The 24,523-nt window shown below is 46.3% G+C and overlaps 1 protein-coding gene across 2 annotated transcripts in view; it reads left to right on the forward strand.

Annotated features, from left to right (window-relative positions):
* The window catches only part of LOC147466160 (DEAD-box ATP-dependent RNA helicase 7-like), an 83,634-nt gene that overhangs the window by 18,891 nt on the left and 40,220 nt on the right, over positions 1-24,523 (forward strand). The window lies entirely within an intron of this gene.

Raw genomic sequence — 24,523 nt, forward strand, 5'->3', positions numbered from 1 at the left:
GCAATGTTGAAGCTTTGCAATTTCAATGATCTTCTATGAGTTGCATCAATTAGAACACTTTTGTCATGTGATGTACTTGCAGACTTAAGGTGCAGAGTGCAGCAATATGAACACGTCTTGGCTATGCCAGTTGACATGGTGATGAGCATGTAAAAGGTCTCTATGGCTGTTGACAGGGATGGGTGTGATCATGCCTTTTCAAGGCTGTGTAGATTGGCTTGCGAGGTTTATCACAAGTGTCGCAATTCAGTACAGGAGCACAAAAAGCTTGCTATGGTGTGACCTTTGCTGAGTACTGTGGCAGGTAAGCAAGCTGGAAGTCTTGATTTTAGAAATAGCCGGTTAATGGAGTTTTAGGTTAGTAAAACAACGCGAATTGGTAATATTCTTTTGGAGGATTCACTTTTGTCTATTAGAAGCTCTTCTAGAAACAAGGGTTTCTGCCCGTGCATGTCAGCAATGTGTTAGCTGACTCGTGCTCTCTTTGCCAAACTTATTGTTGTCTTTGATGACTTATCAGCTCTCTTTTCTCTCTTTCGTGTTCTTGTGCTTGCTCCTGAGGAAGAGAGGGGGAGAGTGATTCAGCCTGAGCCTGACCATGATGCAGTTTGTTAAATGCGGAATCCGGGGGATAGGTGTTGTTATGCAGGTCATAATACAGTTTCTTCTCTCTTAATGATTCCGTTAGATAGCTGGAGATAGGCTCATTAGGCATGTTTTATAGGTCATTTGACTTGTTTTGTAGGTCAGTATAAAATTTCTCTCTATAGCCATTTACTTTGCAATTTGTCACGTCCAGCCCTAAGTTTTGAAGCTTGTGTGAATAGAGGGGTCTTTTACTGTCTAGTACAGTGTTGTCAGGCACAACGGACTCCGGAGGATAAAAGTGACAGAGACTCAGATATCACAAAACTCCAATTCTTTCTCGGTTGTTCTGATACTTAGTTTCTTTGGTTCTTTGTGAAGAATGTTCCTTGACCCTTACGATGAGACGGACGAAGTCATAGAGAAAGATGAAGGTTTTTAGAGAGAGAGAGAGAGAGAGAGAGAGAGAGAGAGAGAGAGAGAGAGAGAGAGAGAGAGAGAGAGAGAGAGAGAGAGAGAGAGAGAGAGAGAGAGAGAGAGAGAGAGAGAGAGAGAGAGATGATGAAATGAAATGTTATATTAACGTCTTCAAAAGGCCCAAATGACCTATGAGACCAAAAAGTTACAATTGGTGAATCTGATACCATGTCTGAGTACGGAAATTACAGAGTTACAAAGAACTAAATTTAAATCTAAATCTAAAACACTAAGGAGAAAGGAAATAAGGGGGGGAGTTTGTGGGTTCAGATGAAATCTCTCATCGGTCGTTGTCGGATCTCATCGACCTCGTCCATGGTCAGTACTCTGGTTGTGCGTCTTGCATGTCGAGCTAGAGTGATCTGTATCTTTTGTTGCAGCCTTCGTCGGTAGCGGGAGAACCCCCGAGGTCGTGGACGTCTGGATCGGCCAAGCTCCGTGGCTCGATCAAGCAGTGTACCTCTAGTATGAGTAGGCTCTGAGATCTGCTGTAATGACTGCTCTGTTGGCTCTTCTCTGGCTGGTGTAGAGAAATCTGTGATTCGTCTCTGAGACTGTCTTTCCTCTGATGTCCTCAGCAAGCTCTCCCTAAGTCTGTGCAGCTCTAGTAGGAACAATCCGAGACACCTTTGATCCTTGTATCTCATGACTCTAGAAAAAGGTCCGAACCCTTCTCTGAACAGGCAGTGGAAGCGGCCGTGTATCTCATAGTATGCCGGGCAGTGACATGTGTAGTGCAATTCTGCCTCTGGCTCTAAGTTACATAGGTGACATATCCTAGCTCCTGCCGGCACCCCTCGAAATCGGCCAGTCTCGATTTGGAGCTGATGTGAGGATGTGCGTATCTATCCAATAGCGCATCTTATCCCATGAGATAAGTGTGTGTCCATGTATGCAGGCCTAGTCACAAAGCCGTCCTCCGTGAGTTGGAGAAGATGCTCTCTGTAGAAGGCCATCTTCGTGCCTAGCTCCTGTGTTGGCTGTATCCATGAGAGAGAGAGAGAGAGAGAGAGAGAGAGAGAGAGAGAGAGAGAGAGAGAGAGAGAGAGAGAGAGAGAGAGAGAGAGAGAGAGAGAGAGAGAGAGAGAGAGAGAGAGAGAGAGAGATTATTAAATGAAATGAAATGTTATATTAACGTCTTCAAAAGGCCAAAGTGACCTATGAGACCAGAAAGTTAAAATGTGGTGGATCTGATACAAAGTCAGAGTAACAAGAATAACGACAATAACTATATAACAAAACAAAATAAAAATACTATGGAAAGTTGAAACTTAAGCCGCTCGATGTGAACCAAGCAGTTGGCTGGGATAGCTAAATAGCTAAATCACAGGAGATCGAGCATCAGTTGCTGGCGGATCTCATCAATCTCCTCCATGGTCAGTAGTTTGACCGAGCGTCGTGCATCCCTAGCCAAAGTGATCCGAATCTTTTGATGCAACCTCCATCGATGTTGTGTAGTCCTCCGCAGTCGTGGGCGTCTGGATCTGCCCAGCTCAAACGCTCGGTCGATCAGCGTGCCTCTGGTGTGAGACAAATGTGAGCTCAGTCGTGGTAGTAACTCCTCCGGCTGGCCAGTGTCTATTCTAAAGAAATCTGTGATCCGTCTCTGAGACTGGCTAGCCTGTCCTCTCATCAGGCTCTCCCTGTGTCTGCGCAGCTCGAGCAAAAACAAACCGAGGAATCTCTGATCCTCGTACCCCATGACTCTGGAGAGTGGTCCAACAAGCAATGGAAGCGGCCTCGTATCTCGTGATAGACGGGGCAGTGGCATGTGTAGTGCAACTTTGTCTCAGGCTCCATATCACACAAGGGGCATGTTCTGGCCTCTGCTAGTACTCCGTTGTATCTCCCGGTGTCAATTTGCAGTTGTGTGAAGATGCGCGTATCTGGCCAATAGCACATCGTATCCCATGAGACAGGTGGGTGTCCATGTATCTGGGTCTTGTCACAAAACTGTTCTTCGTAAGCTGGAGAAGATGCTCTCTGTAGAAAGCCATCTTTGTGCCTAGCTCATGTGCCGGTTGTATCCATGTCCTCCTGGTGTCTAGCTGAGTCAAGTCTTGGCGGGTGAGCCCGGTGATCTCGGACTGTGTAAGAGTGAGAGATGGTGCATCTAGTGAGTACTGGAAGGGTGGCAATCTGTCTATGCTGAACCCATGCATTTGAAACCATGATGCCATCTCCCCATACCAGCATGCTGTATCTCCGTGCATGGCTAACTGTCGAGAGGACTCAAGCGCAAGGCGGGCATATCTGCCTCTAGGAAGTTCCCATATGCGGTGTATGAAGGAGATTGATCTGGTGAGCGCCTCAACCATAAGTCGAGGGGGCAGCTTGCTCTGCTCGGATAATGGCACGTGGTACTGAAGCCTTGGCTCTAATGAGCCACGAGATCATAGAGACCAGAGGTTTCTCTATGTCTCCCCATCCATTAGTGCGACCCAACCTCCTTGATGATCCAAAGAAAGTCCCCATATCTCAGCTCCATAAAGCAACGCAGAAGCCACCAAAGTTTCAAAGAGCCAGAGCTTCGTCCAAGGCTCCTGAAACTGAACCTGGGAACACATCCTCTCCAATCTACCCAATGCTGCATGGGCTCTAGTCAATCCGGTCTCTGTTGCCCTCCTTAATGAAAGTGCTGGTCCGCTAAAAACCACTCCAAGGTAAGTGTAAGCATTGTATACTCCACTGTCTCCTGGCCGTATGTGAATGTAGGTGCTGACCTCTTGATCCACTGTGGGGTGGTATTAAACACCATAACTGTCACAAACTGCTGACGTGTCAAAGCCCTGAAGAATGGAGCCAACTTATAGATGCTGGTCGAGGGGCCTAAACCCTAAGAAGAACACGTAACAGAAGAAGAAGTCCTACCAACTTATGGGGACCTCGTCCGAGGGGGTCCCAATGACATAAAGGAATTAAAGTAAAGCAGGATCCATGCAAAAGTTGTTGACGTGGCAGCTATACGGACGCTCCGGATTTTCCTTTGACATGATGACGTGGCACTGTACGGATTTCCGCGGTTTGCACTGACTGTTGACGTGGCAGTTGTATGGAATTCTTTGATTTACGCTGGCAGCTTTTTGACATTTTGCTTTTGGACCAAAAGCTTTTGAGTTTTGAAGGCTTTTCACTGTAACGGCTTTTCAGGCCAAGGGCCTTTAAATATGAGGTTTGTCACGTGATACATCCAACGCTATGTGTTAGTGGACAAGCTACAGCACGATCAGGGTTCAGTTCAGTCAAGTTAGTCTAGAATAGGAAGTGATTTGGCACTTTTGTGAGTCTGTTCGCAGACCGTGCATGACCAGTCACTTAGTGTAGATGCATATCCTCTGGTTGCACACAGCATGATCATAAGCATTCCCATCAGAATCCATCAGAATCCTTCAGGGGAACTTTCCAGTGTATTTAGCCTATTTTCCCTATTATTGACATTTTTCACTTATTATTTCTAAGTGACGTTTGTTGGAAAGTAGGTAGGGCAATTTTGCTAAGTTGCTAGCACTTTCTGGCAGAAGAGGCAGTAGGAGCACTCGCTCAACAGGCAACTTCTCAGAATCCAAGAGGCCTAGCGTTTTTGCTCCACAGCGTAGACCTAGCGTTTTTGGACCAGATCAGCCGGCGTTTTTGCTCTTGCAGATCCTTGGCAACAAGAGACCTAGCGTTTTGTAGTTGCAGGCCATCCGGCGACAGCAGAGCCATTTTCAGCCCTAGCGTTTTTGATTTGCAGATCAGCCCCAGTGTTTTGCAGATTTACCGCGATGGAACATCAAGAACCACCAACGTTTTCAGTTTTCAGCCCATACACACTGCAGATCAAGTCCCGAACCTCGCAGATCTCACGTTCCCGCAGCAGTTCCTCGCTGCACGGTCAGTTTCCGCAAGGTTTACAGTTTCAGCCCGGAAAACGCAGATTTCAGCATCTGCGTTTTCAGCGCGTCGTCGTCGCATCGTCGTCATCGACATAGAGTCAGAATTCAGCAGATAAAGATTTGCAGATTTCAGCCATTAGCAGTCTTAGATTTCAGCTCGTGTCTTCGTCGTCCTCATGTCGTCGACTTCGTCGGCACGTCCAAGCATTGTAGAGATTTGTGCAATCATAAGTAGACCGCTCTCGCCATAGAGAGTGGGGCCTTCGGAGGAGGGTTTTACAACGTCTCTGGTGTCGTATTTCTCTTCTCTCTCTATCTCTCAGTCTCATACACTTGCACACATAGTGTCCACTCACTTTGTTCGTGATCATTGCACTCTCTCATTAAGAACGGAAGGCTCTACCTTCCATAAGAACGAAAAGGAACCTTGAGCACAGTTCGGAGCACTCATCTTGAGCAAAGCGCAAACATTCATATCCGCTGCACCTTACAGGTTAGGGCTCATTCTCTGGCATGCTTCTTGGAGAAGGTGCAGAGTCTGGAGTACTGTTTTGATGCAATATAAAGAAATACCAAAAGGGGCGCCAAGGTTTGGGGCCAATACTCTTTGGGGTGGAATTTCGCCACTCCATGTTGCGCGTCGTCTCTATCTCTCAGTTCAACTGTTATTGAAGTGCTAAAAGTGTGTTCAGTCTGTTCGTTTCTAGTGGTATCAGAGAATCAGATGTGTGCTTTTCTGAAAGCATACCGGTCCTACCAAGGAGCAAACAGAGCAAGATTGCACTTTCAAAAGTTCATTGTAAATTTTAGCTTCGTGCGTCGACCCCGGACTTACTAGCCACTCCCACCCTTACTTCATCGCGCATCAGGCGCGCTCCCGCCTTCACCGATCATGTCTTACAGGGCATAAGCCATTAAGATCACTTGCAAGTGAAGGATCCAAGGTTTGTTTCGAGCTGTTGTTTTTCTCAAAGGCAATGTCATGCAGATGTTGATGTCTATAGCTACCAAGCTGCACACTTCGAAAGACTTGGCAAGCTTTCAAGAAATTTTTTGCTCGAAGCTATATGGTTTCTGACATCTTGCTTCGGAGTGCAACTTCTGGCAGAGTGGGGTATGGTGAAATGCTTGCCATGGAAACCCTAGCAGATTATAACTTGAAATTTCTCGACATCTCTCAGTAGATGTCTCTTCACGAGTAGATGACCTTGGAGGTCCGGTGCGATTGCTATCTTGGGACTACCATCGCCGCCAAAGAAACGCTGTTTGTCCAAGAGTTGATGGACCATGCTGTGCTCGGCTACGACCTTATCGAATGAGCCTAACCCTAATTTTTTTTGGTGCAGGTTTTAGGATGGAAAGTCGATCGACTTTTCGAGCTCGACTGATGTCGAGATTGCTTTTTAAGTTTGAGTTCTGTTTGAGAGCTTGTTTGGTGATCCTGTTTGGAATTTGTTTGAAATGGATGGTATCTGTTTTGAACCTATCTTGGTGTTGATTTGAATTGTTTGACTCCGGTTTTAATACTGGTTTCAATGATTGGTGATTTTACTCCCGGGTGGAGTAGTAAGAAATGATGTTGGAGAATGCTTGTTCATACTCATGGCCCGGACCCTTGTGGTTATTTGCGGGGGAAGTATTGAATGATTGAAAATTGTTGTTTTTACTCATGGCCCGGACGTGCATGGTTATTTACGGGGGGAGTATTAAGAAGTTTGAGCAGTGGTTACTCTCAGCACCTCCAAACGACGTAGGCTGTGGTCTGGGGGCCGTTTGGTTGTAGAAGGCCTCTATATCTCATGGCATGCACCTCTTTAGGTTTGCAGGCCTCTTTAGGTTATTGGCGGAAGGAGTGATGAGGGAGTCGTTGAACAGCTCATGGCTCGGACGTGGATGGTTATTTGTGAGGGGAGTGTTCATCAGCGGCTTTATGTTTCTATGTCTTGTAACATGCATATGTGAGCACTTGTGTTGCATTGTGATGTGCCAACCACTGAATATTCCTAATTGGATGAGATTGCCTGGGTATGTATATTTAGTGCATCAAGACACCCGTGGAAGATCAGTGTGGTCTGGGTGTGATGGCTAATTTTACTACGCTAGAATATCAAGAGTTCCGATCTGGACGAAAGGAGACGCCAACTCCTTGATCAAAAGAGCCGAAAGGAGAGGCTAACTCCTTCACAAAACGAGCAAACTGATTTTCCCTCAGAATGTCCCTCGGAATGACCCTCGGAAATTTTTGAGCTAACTTGAGTTGTTTTGCAGGTATGCTGTAATCGCAAACGATCACTCTCTTTCAAGAAGGGATGTCACAAACTGCTGACGTGTCAAAAGGCTTGAAGAATGGCGCCAACTTACAGATGCTGGTCGAGGGGCCTAAACCCTAAGAAGAACAAGTAACAGAAGAAGAAGAAGTCCTACCAACTTATGGGGATACCAACTTATGGGGACCCCGTACGATGGGGCCCCAGTGACAAAGGAATTAAAATAAAGTAGGATCCATGCAAAAGCTGATGACGTGGCAACCGTATGGCTCCGAATTTTCCGCTGACATGATGACGTGGCACTGTACGGATTTTTGTGTTTTGCGTTGATTGTTGATGTGGCAGTTTTACAGAATTCCGCGATTTACGTTGACAGCTTTTTGGCATGGCTTTTGGACCAGAAGCTTTTGAGTTTTGAAGGCTTTTCACTATAATTGCTTTTCAAGCCAAGGGCTTTTAAATATGAAATTAGGGCTCATTCTCTGGCATGCTTCCTAGAGAAGGTGCAGAGTGTGGAGTACCGGCTTATACTATGTTAATGCAACATAAAGAAATACCGAAAGGGGCGCCAAGGTTTGGGGCCAATACTCTCTAGGGTGGAATTCCGCCACACCGTGTCGCTCGTTGTCTCTCTCTCTTTCTCTCTCTCTCTCTCTCTCAGTTCAGTTGTTATTGAAGTGGTAAAAGTCTGTTCAGTCTGTTCTTTTCTATTGGCACGTGGTGCCCGTTTTGTGACAATAACCTTGGTTTTACCAAGGTTGACAGACAAACCACTTTCGTGGGCAAACCTATGCAAAGCATCCAAGTGACGTTGCATCCCCTCCGGGGAGTCAGAGATCAACACAATATCATCAGCATATAGCAATAGTGGAATCCATGTCCTTGCCAGCTGTGCACGTATCACCATCGCTCTCAATGTAGTCAACAACCTCATCCACATACATACCAAATAGAGTAGGAGAGAGCGGGCAACCCTGCTTCACCCCAATAGTGGAGTGAACCGGTGTAGATAGACCCTTTGAGGTGCGTACATGCTCGACTACTGACCTGTATAATGCCATGATCCCCCAAATGAGCTCTGTGGGTACTCCCATCTCCTGTAGTTTGCGTATCAATCTAGGTCTGGGTACTTGTGTCAAATGCTTTAGGGAAGTCCACAAAGCCACAATAGATCCTTCTCCCGTGTGATCTGCCCTCCTCAATGATGGTTCTGAGTGTCAAGATATGGTCAAAAGTAGAAGAGCCTCTTTTGAACCCTGCCTGCCCGGCTGTGCGTACCCTCTCCCTCTTTGCCCATCTATTGAGGTGCTGCTCAAGAATGGATGGGTACAACTGTGCCAATGTGTGTCCAATCATGATAGTGTGGTAATTCCCGGGCTCCATAGGGTCTCCTGACTTGAAGATAGGTACAATAGTAGATAGGCTCCAAGTATTAGGCAAGCCTTCACACATGGATCGATTAAACATAACTGCCAGAAGCTCTGCTAGTAGATCTCTAGCATGCATGAAATGCTCAACCACTAAGCCATCATGGTCATATGCTCTCCCAGTCCTCATCCTGTCAATTGCCTTCTTCACCATCTCAGCGGTGAAAAAAGCACATGCTTGTGGGCATGGATCGGGAGGGTTGGGAAGGGGCGGCTGTCCACGAACTGTGTACAAAGATGAAGCGTACTAACTTGAGGCCTTTGTAGATGTAATGGCAGAGAGAGGGGGGGGGGGGGGGGGAGAGTGCTCATGAAAGAGCCGCCATGGCTCTCGTGAGTTCCGACTCACGAATAGCTGGTATAGATTGCTCTAGTTGAGCCAAAAAAGCCCTCTTTCTCCGCCGCACTACGCATCTGAAGTCAGTCTGTGACTGTCTGTGAGTGATGTCTCCCAAAAGCACCTCCCTCTGAAGGCTGGCTCTACTCTCGTGGCATTCCGCATCATACCAACTGTTCTGCGGCATGCTCCCAGAATGGGGTCTCTGCTCAGGCTGAGTGTGTGGATATGCCTCTGTTGCTGCCTCATATAATGTATGTGTCAGTACAGTAGTAAGCTCCTCCAGAGGTTGCCTTGGCTCCTCAGTGCACAGCCGTCTGTAGATCTGTCACAAAGTGATGACGTGGTGGACAACAAAAACCCTAATTTTTGCCAAAAACCCTAAAATTCCTGCCAAAAACCCTAATTTCCGGAAATCGCGGAGGTTGTTTTTTTTTTTTTTTTGAATGATGAGCGACGTGAATTTTGTTTTTTTTTATAAAAAAAGAGAAAAAGACTTTCTAAGATAGAGAGAACTGATGCTTTTTATTTTAAAAGCTTTTGGGGCTCTGCTTTTGAGCATCCCTTGTAATCTTTAAATTAGTGGTGAGGGCCTCACTTCTCAGAGCATCTGGACGTAGAGTCTGAGAGTGAAACCCTAGCCACACTCTTGTACTTTGATCTGATTAATATAAAAAGAAATACCGAAAGGGGCGCCAGTCTTTGGGGCCAATATCTCTAGGCACGGAACGCCGCCGGGCCAGTGCAAATCTATTGTGATCTGTGAATTGTTTTGAAGTGGTTATTTGGTGCTGTCGTGGTTGATTCTTGACTTGGAGTGTCCAAGTCTGTTACAATGGTATCAGAGCACGGTCGATTTCTCTTCTACGGGAAATCCGATCCCCAATTTTTTTTTCCGTGGTACCTATGGCTTCAGGCAATGATCAGTCGACTCCCTCTGCATCTGGAGATGCGGGTTGGGATCACAACGAAGATTCAGACAGAGAGTATGGCCCGCCTTGGCCTACTCAAGCGGAGCAAAGAGAGATGGAGCGTCGTCAATTGATTGGCGATGCAACAAAGATGAAGCTCAATTTTGCCAAGGACCCGAAGATGGCAAAATATATGAACCAGACCTCTTTGGAAGAGGTACAGATGGAGTGGGAAAGAACCACAACACTACTCCCGAAACCCTCTCTCAAGAAACCTTCTGCCTCCAAGAAATATACGGAGAAGGAATTGGAGAACGTGGTTGATGCACGGATTGTTCAGCTTTTCGACGTGCAAAAGAAAGACAAAAAGCACGGAAAAAAGCAGAAGAAAGGCACTGTCTTCCCGGGATATTTGGGTCGTCGGTCGACATTTGACAAGGCAAAGAAATTGAAGAAGCGCGTCAAGTTTGAAGACCTACCCAGTTCTTCTTCTTCTTCTTCTTCTGACAGTTCTTCTAGCTCTTCAGACTCGAGCGAGGAAGACAGGAAAAGCAAAAAGCGATGCAAGAAACAAAGCTTCGGAAAGGGCAAGAAAAAGGCAAAGAAGGCTACATCTCGCCTAGAGATTGACAGTTCTATTGAGGACTCGTCTATAGACAACGATCATTCCGATGAGGGAAACTTTTATGCGAACAAGAAGAATTTTTACAAAGCCAACCAGTATGACTTTCTCGAAGATAAAAGCAAGAAAGTCCGAGAGTTTAAGGAAGGTGGCCACTTGATCAAGTTTGATACTTTCTCAGGATACTCAGATGCTTCGAAGGCTTTGTCTTTTATACAGCAATTTGACATCGCTTTCGCGGGGGGACGCTATTCAGAGCACTCCAAGATTCGGAGAGTTGTCTCTTATTTTAAGGGGAATGCTCGCACTTGGTGGTCCACGCTTCTATTAAGCAAGACTGTGCCAGTTACATCGCTGAAATTCAAGAGGCTTTTTATTTCTTCTTGGTTGACTCAAAAGTTTGATCGAGATATACGAGCTGCTTGGAACCATCTCCGGATGACCAAGAGCGATACAGTGAGTTCTTACTGTGAAAGATTCTGGAACTCTTTTCTACCTGCCTCTTCATTCAAGAAGATCTCATTCAGAGAACAGATTGAGCGGTTTACATTGGGTCTACCTACAGAGATCCGAGACCAGTGCTTGGAACAGAAGTCAGCTTCTATTCAGGAGTTGATGAGTCATGCGAAGTGGGGCTTTGCAATTCACTCTGGCAGTCTGACCTACCCCACAGATGAGGTCACGACACAACGAACCGGACAGACTTCTGGGAATGAAAGTAGAAAAAGAAAGAGCAACCCAGAGAAAAAGGATGCACGACCCAGACTTACTCCTCAGGAGTGGACTCGCTACATCAGGGAGGAGAAGTGCTTTGGATGCGAGGAAATTGGACATATCTCCGTGAAGTGCCCTAAAAAGGCACAGAAAGAACAGAATGACAAGGACGACGAAAGGCCTGAGAGTTCGAGAGCAGCTGAGGACCGTGTACGAAAAGGCAAGATGAAAACAGGACTGGTTCCAGATTGTGTGGGTACTGATCCCGACACCATGGATGAGAGTACAGACCTTTGTCGAGCTTGGGGCAAAGTGAAAGATCAAGAGGCCTTGATTTTCTTTGATGGAGGAGCCAAGGCCAACTTCATTTCACCGGAATTGGCGGCGCGGCTCGAGATTACTCCAGATCGGATGGGACCACTTGCAAAGGCAGTTCTAGCGGCACCTGGCAGGGACGTAGCCATTACACCTATCATTGGCAAACTTCGGTTGCATTGTCAGGGGTATTTGGGGCATGAGGACTTCTTCATAATGCCTTTGGAGGGTTGTGATGTTCTCTTAGGGATTCCCTGGTACCACAAGAACAACGCCGTGGTCGATTATCGGGCGAGAAAAGCGACTTTGACTACAGAAAAGGGCAGAACAATTGTACTTGATATTAAACTAAAGGGCGAGTTTGTCCCGATTGTATCGGCTTCGGCCATTTCAAAATTAATGAAATCCAGTCTGTTTGTTTACTCGATCTTTATGAAAGAGTTAAGTGATGATGATAGGACAAATATGTCTAAACTTGATAAAGAACGCCAAGATTTTCTACACTCTCACGCCAATTGCTTCTTAGAAGGCCTGTCGGGAGAGTTACCACCTGCTCGTCTTGAAGATCATACCATTGATCTGATACTTGGTAGTATACCACCGAACCGGCCACCCTACCGTGTGAGCCGAGCACAGAATGAAGAGATTATGAACCAAGTGAAAGACCTCTTGGAAAAGGGTCTTGTCCAGCCTAGTACTTCATCGTATTGCTCTCTAGTGTTGTTGGTTTTGAAGAAAGACGGATCTTGGAGAATGTGCATCGATTATAGCACTCTCAACGAAATCACCATTAAGAACAGATTTCCAATTCTTAGGATCGATGATATACTCGACAGGTTACAGGGATCCTCGTGCTTTCGCAGGATTGACTTGAAGAGTGGATATCATCAGATCAGGATAGCGCCAGGAGATGTCTACAAGACTGCTTTTCGGACGACTTTTGGGTTATTTGAGTTTTTGGTGATGCCTTTTGGCTTAACCAATGCTCCTGCGACATTTAACCGGATGATGGACAGGATTTTCTGAGAGTACAGGCTATTTGTTGGCACTTTCTTTGACGACATCTTTGTTTTCTCCAAGAATGAGGCAGAACATAGAGATCATCTGCTTCAAGTCTTTCAAGCATTACGAGATCACAAGTTAGTGATTAATGCAAAGAAAAGTGAATTTTTCCTACCAGAGATACACTTTTTGGGACACAGTGTGTCAGCACAGCAGGAGTGCAAATGGACCCGGCCAAGATAGAGACTATCCGTGATTGGCCCGATTTGAGGAATGTCCATGAAGTTAGAAGCTTCTTGGGATTGTGTGCGTACTACAGGCGGTTCATACGAAAGTTTGCAGAGGTTGCTTCCCCTTTGCATATCTTGACACAGAATGGAGTACCTTTCTCGTGGGGACCCCCAGAGGTGACTACCTTTTAGACATTGAAAGAGAAATTGACTACAGGACCAGATTTGACTTTGTCGGACTTGCAGAAGTCATTTGAAGTATTTTGTGATGCTTGTGGTCGTAGTTTGGGTGCGCAAGAAGGCCATGTCATTGCTTACGAGAGCCGATTGTTCTCTAGGCCGGAGATGACAGCACAGATATATGAGAAGGAACTTTTGGCAGTGATCCATGCTCTTACTCAGTGGCGGCATTACCTACTCGGAGCGGATTTTACTGTTTTTACAGACCATCAGAGTTTGCGCTACTTCTTGTCACAGAAGCAGCTTTCGGAACAGCAGATGCGGTGGGCGAACCATCTTGTCACAGTTTCACTTCCAAATTGTCCATGTTATCGGACAGAAGAATGTGGTGGTAGATGCTTTGTCTCGGAAGCCGTTGGTTCTGGCTATTTCTGCGATACATCATAGGAGCTTCGAGAATATGGTCGACCAGTATGCCACAGATACAGATTTTGCATATATTTTCACACGGATACGGGATGGGGAGACGGTAGCGGGATACTCCATTCGGGAGGGCTACTTGATGAAAAAGACTATGTTGTGCGTTACACAGCCGTTGAGGGAAAAGGTTATGACTGAATGCCATTGTCCACCTTTTACTGGTCACCGAGGCATTGCTACCACCATGAAAGGGGTAGAGAGATACTTCTTTTGGCCGTGACTCAAAAAGGACGTGGAAGAGTTGTGCGCAGTTGCTTGGTATGCCAGAAGGTCAAGTTTGACAGGAATAAGGCACAGGGATTGTTACAGCCTTTACCCTTACCCACCCACCCCTGGGAAAGTATTGAAATGGATTTCATTTTTTTGATCTCCCGAGAACACAGAATGATCACGATGATTTTATGATTACATGGCACGTCTGAGACGATTGTCTCCGATAGAGACCCCAGATTTATGAGTTTGTTTTGGAAGGCAATTTCGGAGAACATTGGCACGCGGTTGCAGTTCTCGTCATCGTTCCACTTGCAGACTGACGGGCAATTTGAGATTGCCAATTCAGTGATTTTAGATTTATTGAAGTCTTGTATCTCGGATCAGAAGACTCAATGAGAAAAGAACTTACCTTTGGTGGAATTTGCCTACAATAACACGATACACTCTTCGACGGGGAAGACGCCATGTGAGATTGTTGAAAGTGCTGCGAAGGTTCCATCCTTCCTGAGCACGAAAGATCAGATATTTGAAGCGGATGAATATTCGCGAGATTTGGATACGGCTTTTGCCAAGGTTCGCGAGACTTTGCAGGAGTCTCAAGAACGACATAAAAAGGCAGCGGATCGCCATCGTCGCGACTTGAAATTGAAGGAGGATGATTGGGTGCTCTTACTTTTGAGAAGGCACGCCTACGAAAGAAAGAGGGAAAGGAGAGGCTTTTTCCAAAGCTTAGTATGCGATACTACGGACCTTTCCAGATCACTGACAAGATAAATGATGTCTCCTTTCGATTGAAACTGCCAGATACTTGGAGGATTCATAATGCATTGCATGTGAGTGTCTTGAACCCTGTTAAGGGTGATGTGCTTGATGATGGGGAACCTGATAAGCAACCCGAAGTGGAAGAAAACGAGGAGATCCTTGTTCCTGAACAGATTTTGGCACATAACGATACGAAGAAAGGTAAAGTCCGAAGGCGGTTCTTGGTTTAGTTCAAGAACTTTTCTGCATTTGATGCGAAGTGGATGGAGGAGGAGGACCTAGCAAATACTCCTCGGATTGTGAAACTTTACCTCGATGTTTTGGTTTAGCATAGTCTACTCCAAACGGAACCCAGAAACTGAGCTTGGCCGAAGATCCGGTGCAGTGGGATACACAAGAGGGGAGTTACTCCGCTCCTTTGTCAACAGATGCCTCGATTTTGGTACTAATGTCACTGATGTCTCTTTGAGCTTTAGGGATACTGAGAGCTGACAGTATTCTGCTGGATAACTTTTTGAAATGGAATTCCTGATAATGATACTGATTTGTTCTTGACTTCTTGTGAGTGCAGCAACTGATAGACGAAATGACTGCAGCATTTTGGTCTACTTGATCTCGAATAGACATGGTTGCAATAGGGTTTAGTCAATCGGACATCGATGAGGTTTCGATTGGACCTAGATGTGATTGCTAGCTACATTGCCGATAAATCATGGTCTAAGATCCGAATGAATGTTAAATGTCATATGATGTCTTGTGATGTCGTGTGATGTGACTGTCGATTTTGTACATGTGCTAGATGTGTGTTCCTAGTACGTAGGTACTAACAGTCAGTGTCTGCTAAGACGGTTTATGGCTTTTGTAGGTTTTGCAGGCCTAATCGCGGTCGTTTGCGATGCTTTCAAGAGGGAGGTATGTCACAAAGTGATGACGTGGCGGACAACAGAAACCCTAATTTCTGCCAAAAACCCTAATTTCCGGAAATCGCTGAGGTTGATTTTTTTTTTTTTGAATGATGAGCGACGCGAATTTTGCTTTTTTTTAAAGAAAAAAAGAGAAAAAGACTCTCTAAGAGAGAGAGAGAACCGATGCTTTTTATTTTAAAAGCTTTTGGGGCTCTGCTTTTGAGCATCCCTTGTAATCTTTAAATTAGTGGTGAGGGCTTCACTTCTCAGAGCATCTGGATGCAGAGTCTATGTCACGAGGACGTGGCAGTTATTAACCATGTCACAGAGATGTGGCAACTGCTAACCTTGGTTGTTGGTTTCTTTCCAATGGGGTTTATTTTATTTGTTTTGAGACCCTCTTTTTGAAGTAGCAAACGGTCGGACATTGTATGGCCAATGTGAACGGTAGATTCACCCGCAGACGGGAAGTGGTCGGCACTGGAATTCGTATGATAAGAGGATGTCTAGACTCAGAGCAAGATCATATAGGTCCCCCCGTCGCACTTAGCAAGTTGGTGGATACTAGGAAGTGAACTCAATTAAGGCGTAAAGTCAAGGTGGGACTACCAACCAAAAGTATCCGACAGTTGGGCCACATTGCATTTTTGGATGCGGTCCCAATGAGGATAGATGGTCAGAAGACCAGTGGGAGCCCAACGGAAGCATCTCCTAAAATTTAGGGAACTGCTATTTTGGGCCACGAAATGTGTTCGCGTCATTACCTTCGGTATGACTAGGGGAACACTTTACAACTCTGCCGCGAAGTCAACTGACGCACCAGTTGAGATATTTTTAGCAGGGAAAGCCCAAACTCGGAAACTGGGCGACGTGTCAGCTTGTGAGCGATTCTGCCACTCTGGGAGGCAAAAACGAGCTGCATATCATCAAAGGGGGCGCCATTTTCAGCCACAGGCGGATTGCAACAGGTACAAAAGCTATGGAATGCTTACCTTGCCCTCTATGCACAGTATGGTGACGGGAGTGATGCCCCGCACGCTACATACTGCTCTCTTTCTCCCCTACGTGCAGTTATGTGATGCCCCACAAGAGGGCTACTCATTTGACTGATGTACAGTTGTGTGGGTTCATGCTTTTGTGCTGAGGCAAGAGCCTCCTTGAGCAGGAACAGGGGTAGCTAACTGTTGCTCCAAAGCAGGCACTGGTGAGGGTCATAACCTCACCGTACAGGTGCAAATTCAGCGCTGTGTATGCGCTGTAATTTGACTGTTTTTCAGCCATACGGACGCCAGGATCATTGGGAATCGTGCCCCACTGGCAAAGGACAGTTAGGGGACTGTTTGGGGCTGAAAACAGGGCAAAAACCAGTAAATACAGCGTGCTGAATTTACTGTATTTGGACAGGAATCAGAGGGTATACGACAGTGCAAGCGAGTTCCAGCAGGGGAATGGGTTTCGCGCAAGTTTTGGGGCTGTTATGCTGCCGAAATTTGGCCAAATCAAATGGTATCTAGGTGGATACACGTGAAGGATTCCCAGGACCTTACCTTGTAATTTACCCTCCTAAAGAATAAAGAAATACCGAAAGGGGCGCCAATTTTGGGGCCTACAGGTTGTCGGCGTCTGCTCGGAGCATTCTAGCTTCCGAGCCGTGTGTGCGATTAAGTGTTAATTCCCATTACAGGTTCTCTTTGCAAAGTGCTCTGTGTGTGTGTATAAAGTAAAGAATTTCGGGTGAAAGCCAACGCCTACCGCCCTACGGGCCGGTTTCATGGTTCCATTGCCGGGACATCAATCACTTTTTGCTCAAAGAGTGAGCCTGGATTGTTCAGGGTAAAGACACACAGTTCAAGAACGCGGGGATTACACTATGGCCGACAAGGGGAAGGGAATTATGGAAGAGGGTTCCTCTCCAAAGGACAGGCAGGAGATTCCTATGGTTTTTGAGATTGGCGAGAGCTCACGGCCACGTCAGTCTGTACCTCCTGTCAACGTGAATGTCCCTCCAGTAGTACAGGGCTTTATGACAGGGCAACTCGAGGATGATGTGTTTAAGACTCAGTTAGTTGCCGCGGTGAATGTCTTTTCGCAGCTGGTGCAGAATCCGAGGTTTATGGAATTCTTGCAAGCGCCACCAGTGCAACATCAAAATAGGCAACCTACTCCGCGTACGGAGCTTGTTGAAGCTCAAGCCCAGGTACTTCATGAGGCGCAGGAGGAAAGGGAACACTCGCATGTTGCGGAGTCGGGGGCTCCAAAGCAAGTTCCTCCCGTGCTTGAACAGGTGGCTAGAACGCCTATTCCACAGGTTATGCCAGTTCAGCCCGCCACCTGTCAGAGCCAGCATGCTGTCTTGAATGGACAGGGAGCTGGATACCAGGCTATGCACTCAGTTTTTCCACCACCCACGGTACATCCTGGGTATTTCGGGGATGGATCAGTGTTCCAAAGTATGGCTGGTTATGCGTCTGGAAGTCAGCCGTACATGCCAGGAATAGTGTTCGGGGGTATGCAAGGCATCATGCCAAACCCCATGTATGGTACTATCGGCATGCAGCAAGGTTTCCACGGCAACCAGGGCCAGTTTGGGGTGCCACAGGGTCATTTTGGCATGGCTGGTTTTTCTGGACAGCAGCCAGATATCGCACCTCTGACGCAAAATGTGAATGGCCAACACGTGCCAATCATGCCTAGTACAGTGCCCATGTTGCAGACCATTCCGTATGACAATTTGGGGGCACTAGAGAAGCCGAAGGCTTACAAAGAAGGTGGTGCAGCAGTAAAGTTCAGTACTTTTAGTGGTTTCGAGGACAAGACAAAGGCACTCACTTTCCTCCAGCAGTTTGATACAGCTTATGCGGGAGGGAATTTTACAGAGGCCTCGAAGGTTAGGAAAGCTGCCACTTTCTTAAAGGACAATGCGCTGACATGGTGGACGACATTGTTAATGCAAGGACAGGCACCCGCCACTTGGGTTTACTTCAAGCAAATGTTTGCATCTGCTTGGCTATCAAATGAATTTGAAGCCGATGTCTTGACAGATTGGCACCAGCTTACGGCAGCTTCGTGCAAGAGCTTGCTGGAGTACAATAGGAGGTTTTGTAAAGCATTACTCTCAGTGACCTCCTACAGATTTGTGCCACTGACAGAGCAGATAGAGAAGTATTGTTGTGGGTTGCCTAAAGGGCTTCGCGATTACTGTACAAAGAATAGAGTGGCTACCCTTACTCAGCTTATGGAAGTTGCGAACACTGGTCTTGCCCTGTTGAAAGGAGAGGACAATGGATTTCCGAGCAATGATAAAGGAGGGCAGCAAAAGAAAAATTCAGCGAAGAAGCCCTTTGTGAAAACGGCTCCTGATGCGTCACAGGGGTCAGAACAGGCCACCAAAGACAAGGATTCAGCTGGGACTTCTGGAGCGCAGGCAAAGAAACAGAAAAGGAAGCCTTTTGTGCGCAAGTCGCTCGAGGAAAAGAAGGTCCTAATGGCTGAGAACAAATGCTTTATATGCGAGCAGCCTGGTCACTTTTCTATCAATTGTCCACAAAGGAAAAGGCCAGCTGACTCAGAGGATAAAGAAGACCAGAAAGGCAAGAAGCCTAAACCCACGGCAGGTTTAGTGCCAGACATGGTGGGTGACAGGCCCAGCACAGATGCCAGTGAGTCATGCAGGGCATGGGGTAAAGTTAGAGATCAGACGGCACTCATCTTCTTTGATCCAGGTGCCAAAGCCAACTTTATCTCACCAGAGTTAGCTATGAAGCTCGGCATCAAAGCTGAAGAGATGGGGTACACAGCAGAGGCAGGGTTGGCATGTCCTGGCCACTCAGAGTGTGTTACTCCCATCATTGGAAAACTGCGTCTGCATATTCAGTCGTATGTGGACACTGAAGAGTTTTACATCATGCCGCTGGAAGGTTGTGACGCCTTGTTGGGGATCCCGTGGATGTTCCGAGTGCATGGAGTCTTGGATGCCTACAACAAAAAGATCACTGTACAGCATAGGGGCAAAACTCACATCTTGGATGTAAAGCTTAAAGGAGAGTCAGTCCCTATTGTATCTGCTTCTGCTATCACTTCTGTAATAAAGAATCATCTTTCTGTGTACTTGATTTTTGCACGTGATGTCTCAGATAGTGATCAGTCAAATTTATCTGTGTTAGATAAAGAAAGGTCAGCATTTTTGCAAAAGTTTAGTGACTGTTTTTCTGATTCATTACCGTCGCAATTGCCGCCAGAGAGACCTGAGGACCATCGGATAGATTTGGTGCCAGGGTGTAGCCCACCAAATAGACCTCCCTACAGGGTTAGTGCGGCACAGCAGAAAGAGATTATGGGCCAGGTTGAGGAGTTATTAGAGAAGGGGCTGATTCAGCCTAGTTCTTCACCCTTTTGCTCCCCAGTGCTCCTAGTGCAGAAGAAGGATGGCTCATGGCGCATGTGTATTGATTACCGTGCGTTGAATAAGAATACCATCAAGAATAGGTTTCCTATTCCTCGCATTGATGATATTCTCGATCGTTTAGAGGGTGCTGCAATTTTCAGCGGGATAGACCTGAAGAGTGGGTACCATCAGATTCGTATAAGCCCAGAGGATGTGCACAAGACTGCGTTTAGAACGACATTTGGTCTTTATGAGTTTCTAGTGATGCCGTTTGGGCTAACAAATGCTCCAGCCACGTTCAACAGAATGATGGACCGGATTTTCCGCTCGCATCAACAGTTTGTTGGAACATTCTTCGATGACATGATTGTGTATTCGAAGAATGAAGAGGAGCATAGGCGTCACTTGACCATTGTGTTCGAAGAGCTGCGCAGTCACAGGTTACTTGTCAATCCTAAGAAAAGTGAATTCTTCCTGGAAGAGATCCACTTTCTGGGCCACATAGTCTCAAAGGATGGTGTTAGAATGGATCCCGCAAAGGTCGAAGCTATCAAGACATGGCCAGGCTTGAAGACTGTGCACGATGTCAGAAGCTTCTTGGGATTGTGTTCCTACTATAGAAGGTTTATCAGAAATTTTGCCGAGATAGCATCGCCTCTTCACGCATTGCAAAAGAAAGAGGTCACTTTCAGATGGACCCAAAAAGAGATTTCAGCTTTTAGTCTCTTAAAGGAAATGTTGACTTCAGATCCAGTTATTGTTTTGCCAGATCTCAGGAAGTCATTTGTGGTCCAATGTGACGCGTGTGGCAGTAGCATCGGAGCAGTGCTAATGCAAGATGGACGGGTAGTAGCCTATGAAAGCCGAATTTTGCAAGGGCCAGAGAGGACTATGCAAGTCTATGAGAAAGAGCTCTTGGCCGTGATTCATGCGCTTTCTAGCTGGAAGCACTACCTCTTAGGTGCTGATTTTGTTGTCCAAACAGATCACCAGACCTTGCGATACTTCTTGACACAGTCAAAGTTATCCGAAAAGCATATGCAATGGGCAAACATTCTTTCCATGTTCCACTTCGAGATTATGCATGTGGAAGGCAAGAAGAATGTTGTGGCTGATGCGTTATCAAGAAAGCCACAAATTTCAGCTGTGTCAATTCCTTATCATCATGAGATAGATGACATGGAGGAACAGTATACTGCTGATGAAGATTTTGCAAGGATCTTTGAACAGTTACAAGAGGGGCAACATCACGAGCACTACCTCCTCAGAGATGGTTTTATGATGATGCATGGCAGACTTTGTGTCACTAGGCCACTGCGACATAAGGTCATGGAAGAGAGTCATGTCCCACCGTATGCAGGGCATTGTGGCATTGATGCAACAGTTAAAGCGGTAGAGACGTTCTTCTATTGGCCTACCTTGAGGAGAGATGTTGATGCCTTTGTGCGAGCATGCATAGTTTGCCAAAAGGTCAAGTTTGACAGGCAAAAGGCACCAGGGTTGTTACAACCACTGCCGATTCCGGATAAGCCATGGGAAAGCATTGCTATGGACTTTATCTTTGATCTTCCAAGGACGCCAACAGGGAATGATGGTATATGGACCATTATCTGCAGGTTCAGCAAGCAGGCCCATTTTATCCCTGTCAGGAAGAAGATAAAATCTGATCAGATGGCACGCTTGTTCATGTACAATGTGTTTCAGTACCATGGTATGCCACAATCGATTATCAGTGATCGTGATCCTCGCATGACCAGTTTGTTCTGGAGAGGATTGTTTGAGAACATGGGTACTACGTTCAAGTTCTCGTCTTCGTTTCATCCACAAACTGATGGACAGTTAGAAGAGGCCAATTCTACTGTCTTAGATCTGCTGAAATGCTATGTGTCAGATAATAAGGGCAAGTGGGAACAGTATTTGCCTATGCTTGAGTATGCGTACAATAATACGGTGCATTCGTCTACTGGCAAAGCACCTTTTGAGATTGTTGAAGGCGGCAAAAAGGTTCCTCCCATTTTGCACACCAAGGACAGGATCTTTGAGGCAGATCGATATGTTGAGAACATGGATGAGATGTATAAGAAGATTAAAGTTGCCTTGGAGAAGACTCAGGCCAAACAGAAAAAGGCTGCTGATCGTCACCGTCATGAATTGCTACTATCACCTGGTGATTGGGTTCTCTTAAGGTTCGAAAAGGCAAGGTTAAAGAAGATGAAGGGCAAGGAACGACTGTTTCCTAAGCTCAACATGCGTTACTATGGGCCTTTTCAAGTGCTTGACAAGATCAGCGATGTGGCTTACAGGCTGAAATTGCTTGATGCATGGAAGATTCATAATGCGTTTCATGTGAGTCTTCTAAGACCTTTCGTGGGTGATGTGCCAGAAGATATGCCAGTTGAGGATCAGCCAGAAGTTGAAGAACTTGATGAGATCTTGGTACCTGAGCAAGTTTTGGCACATAAGGACAGAAAAGTTAAAGGACAAGTTGCAAGACGCTATTTGGTGAAGTTCAAGAACTATCCGCCTATGGATGCAAAGTGGATGGAAGAGCATGAACTGTCAGAGTCACCAAATGTATTGCAGCTTTACCTTGAAGCCTTTGGGTTACAGCCTACTTATGTCCCAACCCAACGTGTGCAAAGGAGGGGTAATGATAGAGCTAGTACATCAAATGTACATATGAATTCAGTGCCATAGATGGAAATGGCAAAAGTATGAAGGCCTCATTAAGTCATTTGTATCTATGTCTGTTACGACCTTTCTTGCGGATACATGCGATGATAAAAGAGTGTTAATAGCACAAGATCATCAGTGGCGTGTATTTATGGTATGCAATCGAGGACGTTTGCGATTTCAAGAGGGGGGTATGTCACGAGGACGTGGCAGTTATTAACCATGTCACAGAGATGTGGCAACTGCTAACCTTGGTTGTTGGTTTCTTTCCAATGGGGTTTATTTTATTTGTTTTGAGACCCTCTTTTTGAAGTAGCAAACGGTCGGACATTGTATGGCCAATGTGAACGGTAGATTCACCCGCAGACGGGAAGTGGTCGGCACTGGAATTCGTATGATAAGAGGATGTCTAGGCTCAGAGCAAGATCATATAGGTCCCCCCGTCGCACTTAGCAAGTTGGTGGATACTAGGAAGTGAACTCAATTAAGGCGTAAAGTCAAGGTGGGACTACCAACCAAAAGTATCCGACAGTTGGGCCACATTGCATTTTTGGATGCGGTCCCAATGAGGATAGATGGTCAGAAGACCAGTGGGAGCCCAACGGAAGCATCTCCTAAAATTTAGGGAACTGCTATTTTGGGCCACGAAATGTGTTCGCGTCATTACCTTCGGTATGACTAGGGGAACACTTTACAACTCTGCCGCGAAGTCAACTGACGCACCAGTTGAGATATTTTTAGCAGGGAAAGCCCAAACTCGGAAACTGGGCGACGTGTCAGCTTGTGAGCGATTCTGCCAGTCTGGGAGGCAAAAACGAGCTGCATATCATCAAAGGGGGCGCCATTTTCAGCCACATGCGGATTGCAACAGGTACAGAAGCTATGGAATGCTTACCTTGCCCTCTATGCACAGTATGGTGACGGGAGTGATGCCCCGCACGCTACATACTGCTCTCTTTCTCCCCTACGTGCAGTTATGTGATGCCCCACAAGAGGGCTACTCATTTGACTGATGTACAGTTGTGTGGGTTCATGCTTTTGTGCTGAGGCAAGAGCCTCCTTGAGCAGGAACAGGGGTAGCTAACTGCTGCTCCAAAGCAAGCACTGGTGAGGGTCATAACCTCACCGTACAGGTGCAAAATCAGCGCTGTGTATGCGCTGTAATTTGACTGTTTTTCAGCCATACGGACGCCAGGATCATTGGGAATCGTGCCCCACTGGCAAAGGACAGTTAGGGGACTGTTTGGGGCTGAAAACAGGGCAAAAACCAGTAAATACAGCGTGCTGAATTTACTGTATTTGGACAGGAATCAGAGGGTATACGACAGTGCAAGCGAGTTCCAGCAGGGGAATGGGTTTCGCGCAAGTTTTGGGGCTGTTATGCTGCCGAAATTTGGCCAAATCAAATGGTATCTGGGTGGATACACGTGAAGGATTCCCAGGACCTTACCTTGTAATTTACCCTCCTAAAGAATAAAGAAATACCGAAAGGGGCGCCAATTTTGGGGCCTACAGGTTGTCGGCGTCTGCTCGGAGCATTCTAGCTTCCGAGCCGTGTGTGCGATTAAGTGTTAATTCCCATTACAGGTTCTCTTTGCAAAGTGCTCTGTGTGTGTGTATAAAGTAAAGAATTTCGGGTGAAAGCCAACGCCTACCGCCCTACGGGCCGGTTTCAGTCTGAGAGTGAAACTCTAGCCACACTCTTGTACTTTGATCTGATTAATATAAAAAGAAATACCGAAAGGGGCGCCAGTCTTTGGGGCCAATATCTCTAGGCACGGAACTCCGCCGGGCCAGTGCAAATCTATTGTGATCTGTGAATTGTTTTGAAGTGGTTATTTGGTGCTGTCGCGGTTGATTCTTGACTTGGAGTGTCCAAGTCTGTTACAAGATCCCATCTATATATACAGAGTCCTTGTCCCGCGTGAAGGTGTAGCGAGTAGGTGATGTTCCCCGTGGACTGTGTGCTACATTAAACTGAACAGAGATGGTCATCGTCAGAAGGGCATGATCCACCGCTACCCCAACAGGTCTGGTCCAACCGTGAGATCTTGGATACTAGAGATGATGCTCGGCTATGCCATGAAATAATCCACTGTGCTGGCTCTATGTCTGTGTGGAAAGCATGTAAAACCTCGCGGAGCGGGAAATTTCTGTAGTCCAT

Source organism: Adiantum capillus-veneris, chromosome 1, assembly GCF_014529385.1.
Source record: "Adiantum capillus-veneris isolate H3 chromosome 1, ASM1452938v2, whole genome shotgun sequence".
Classification (NCBI taxonomy): domain Eukaryota; kingdom Viridiplantae; phylum Streptophyta; class Polypodiopsida; order Polypodiales; family Pteridaceae; genus Adiantum; species Adiantum capillus-veneris.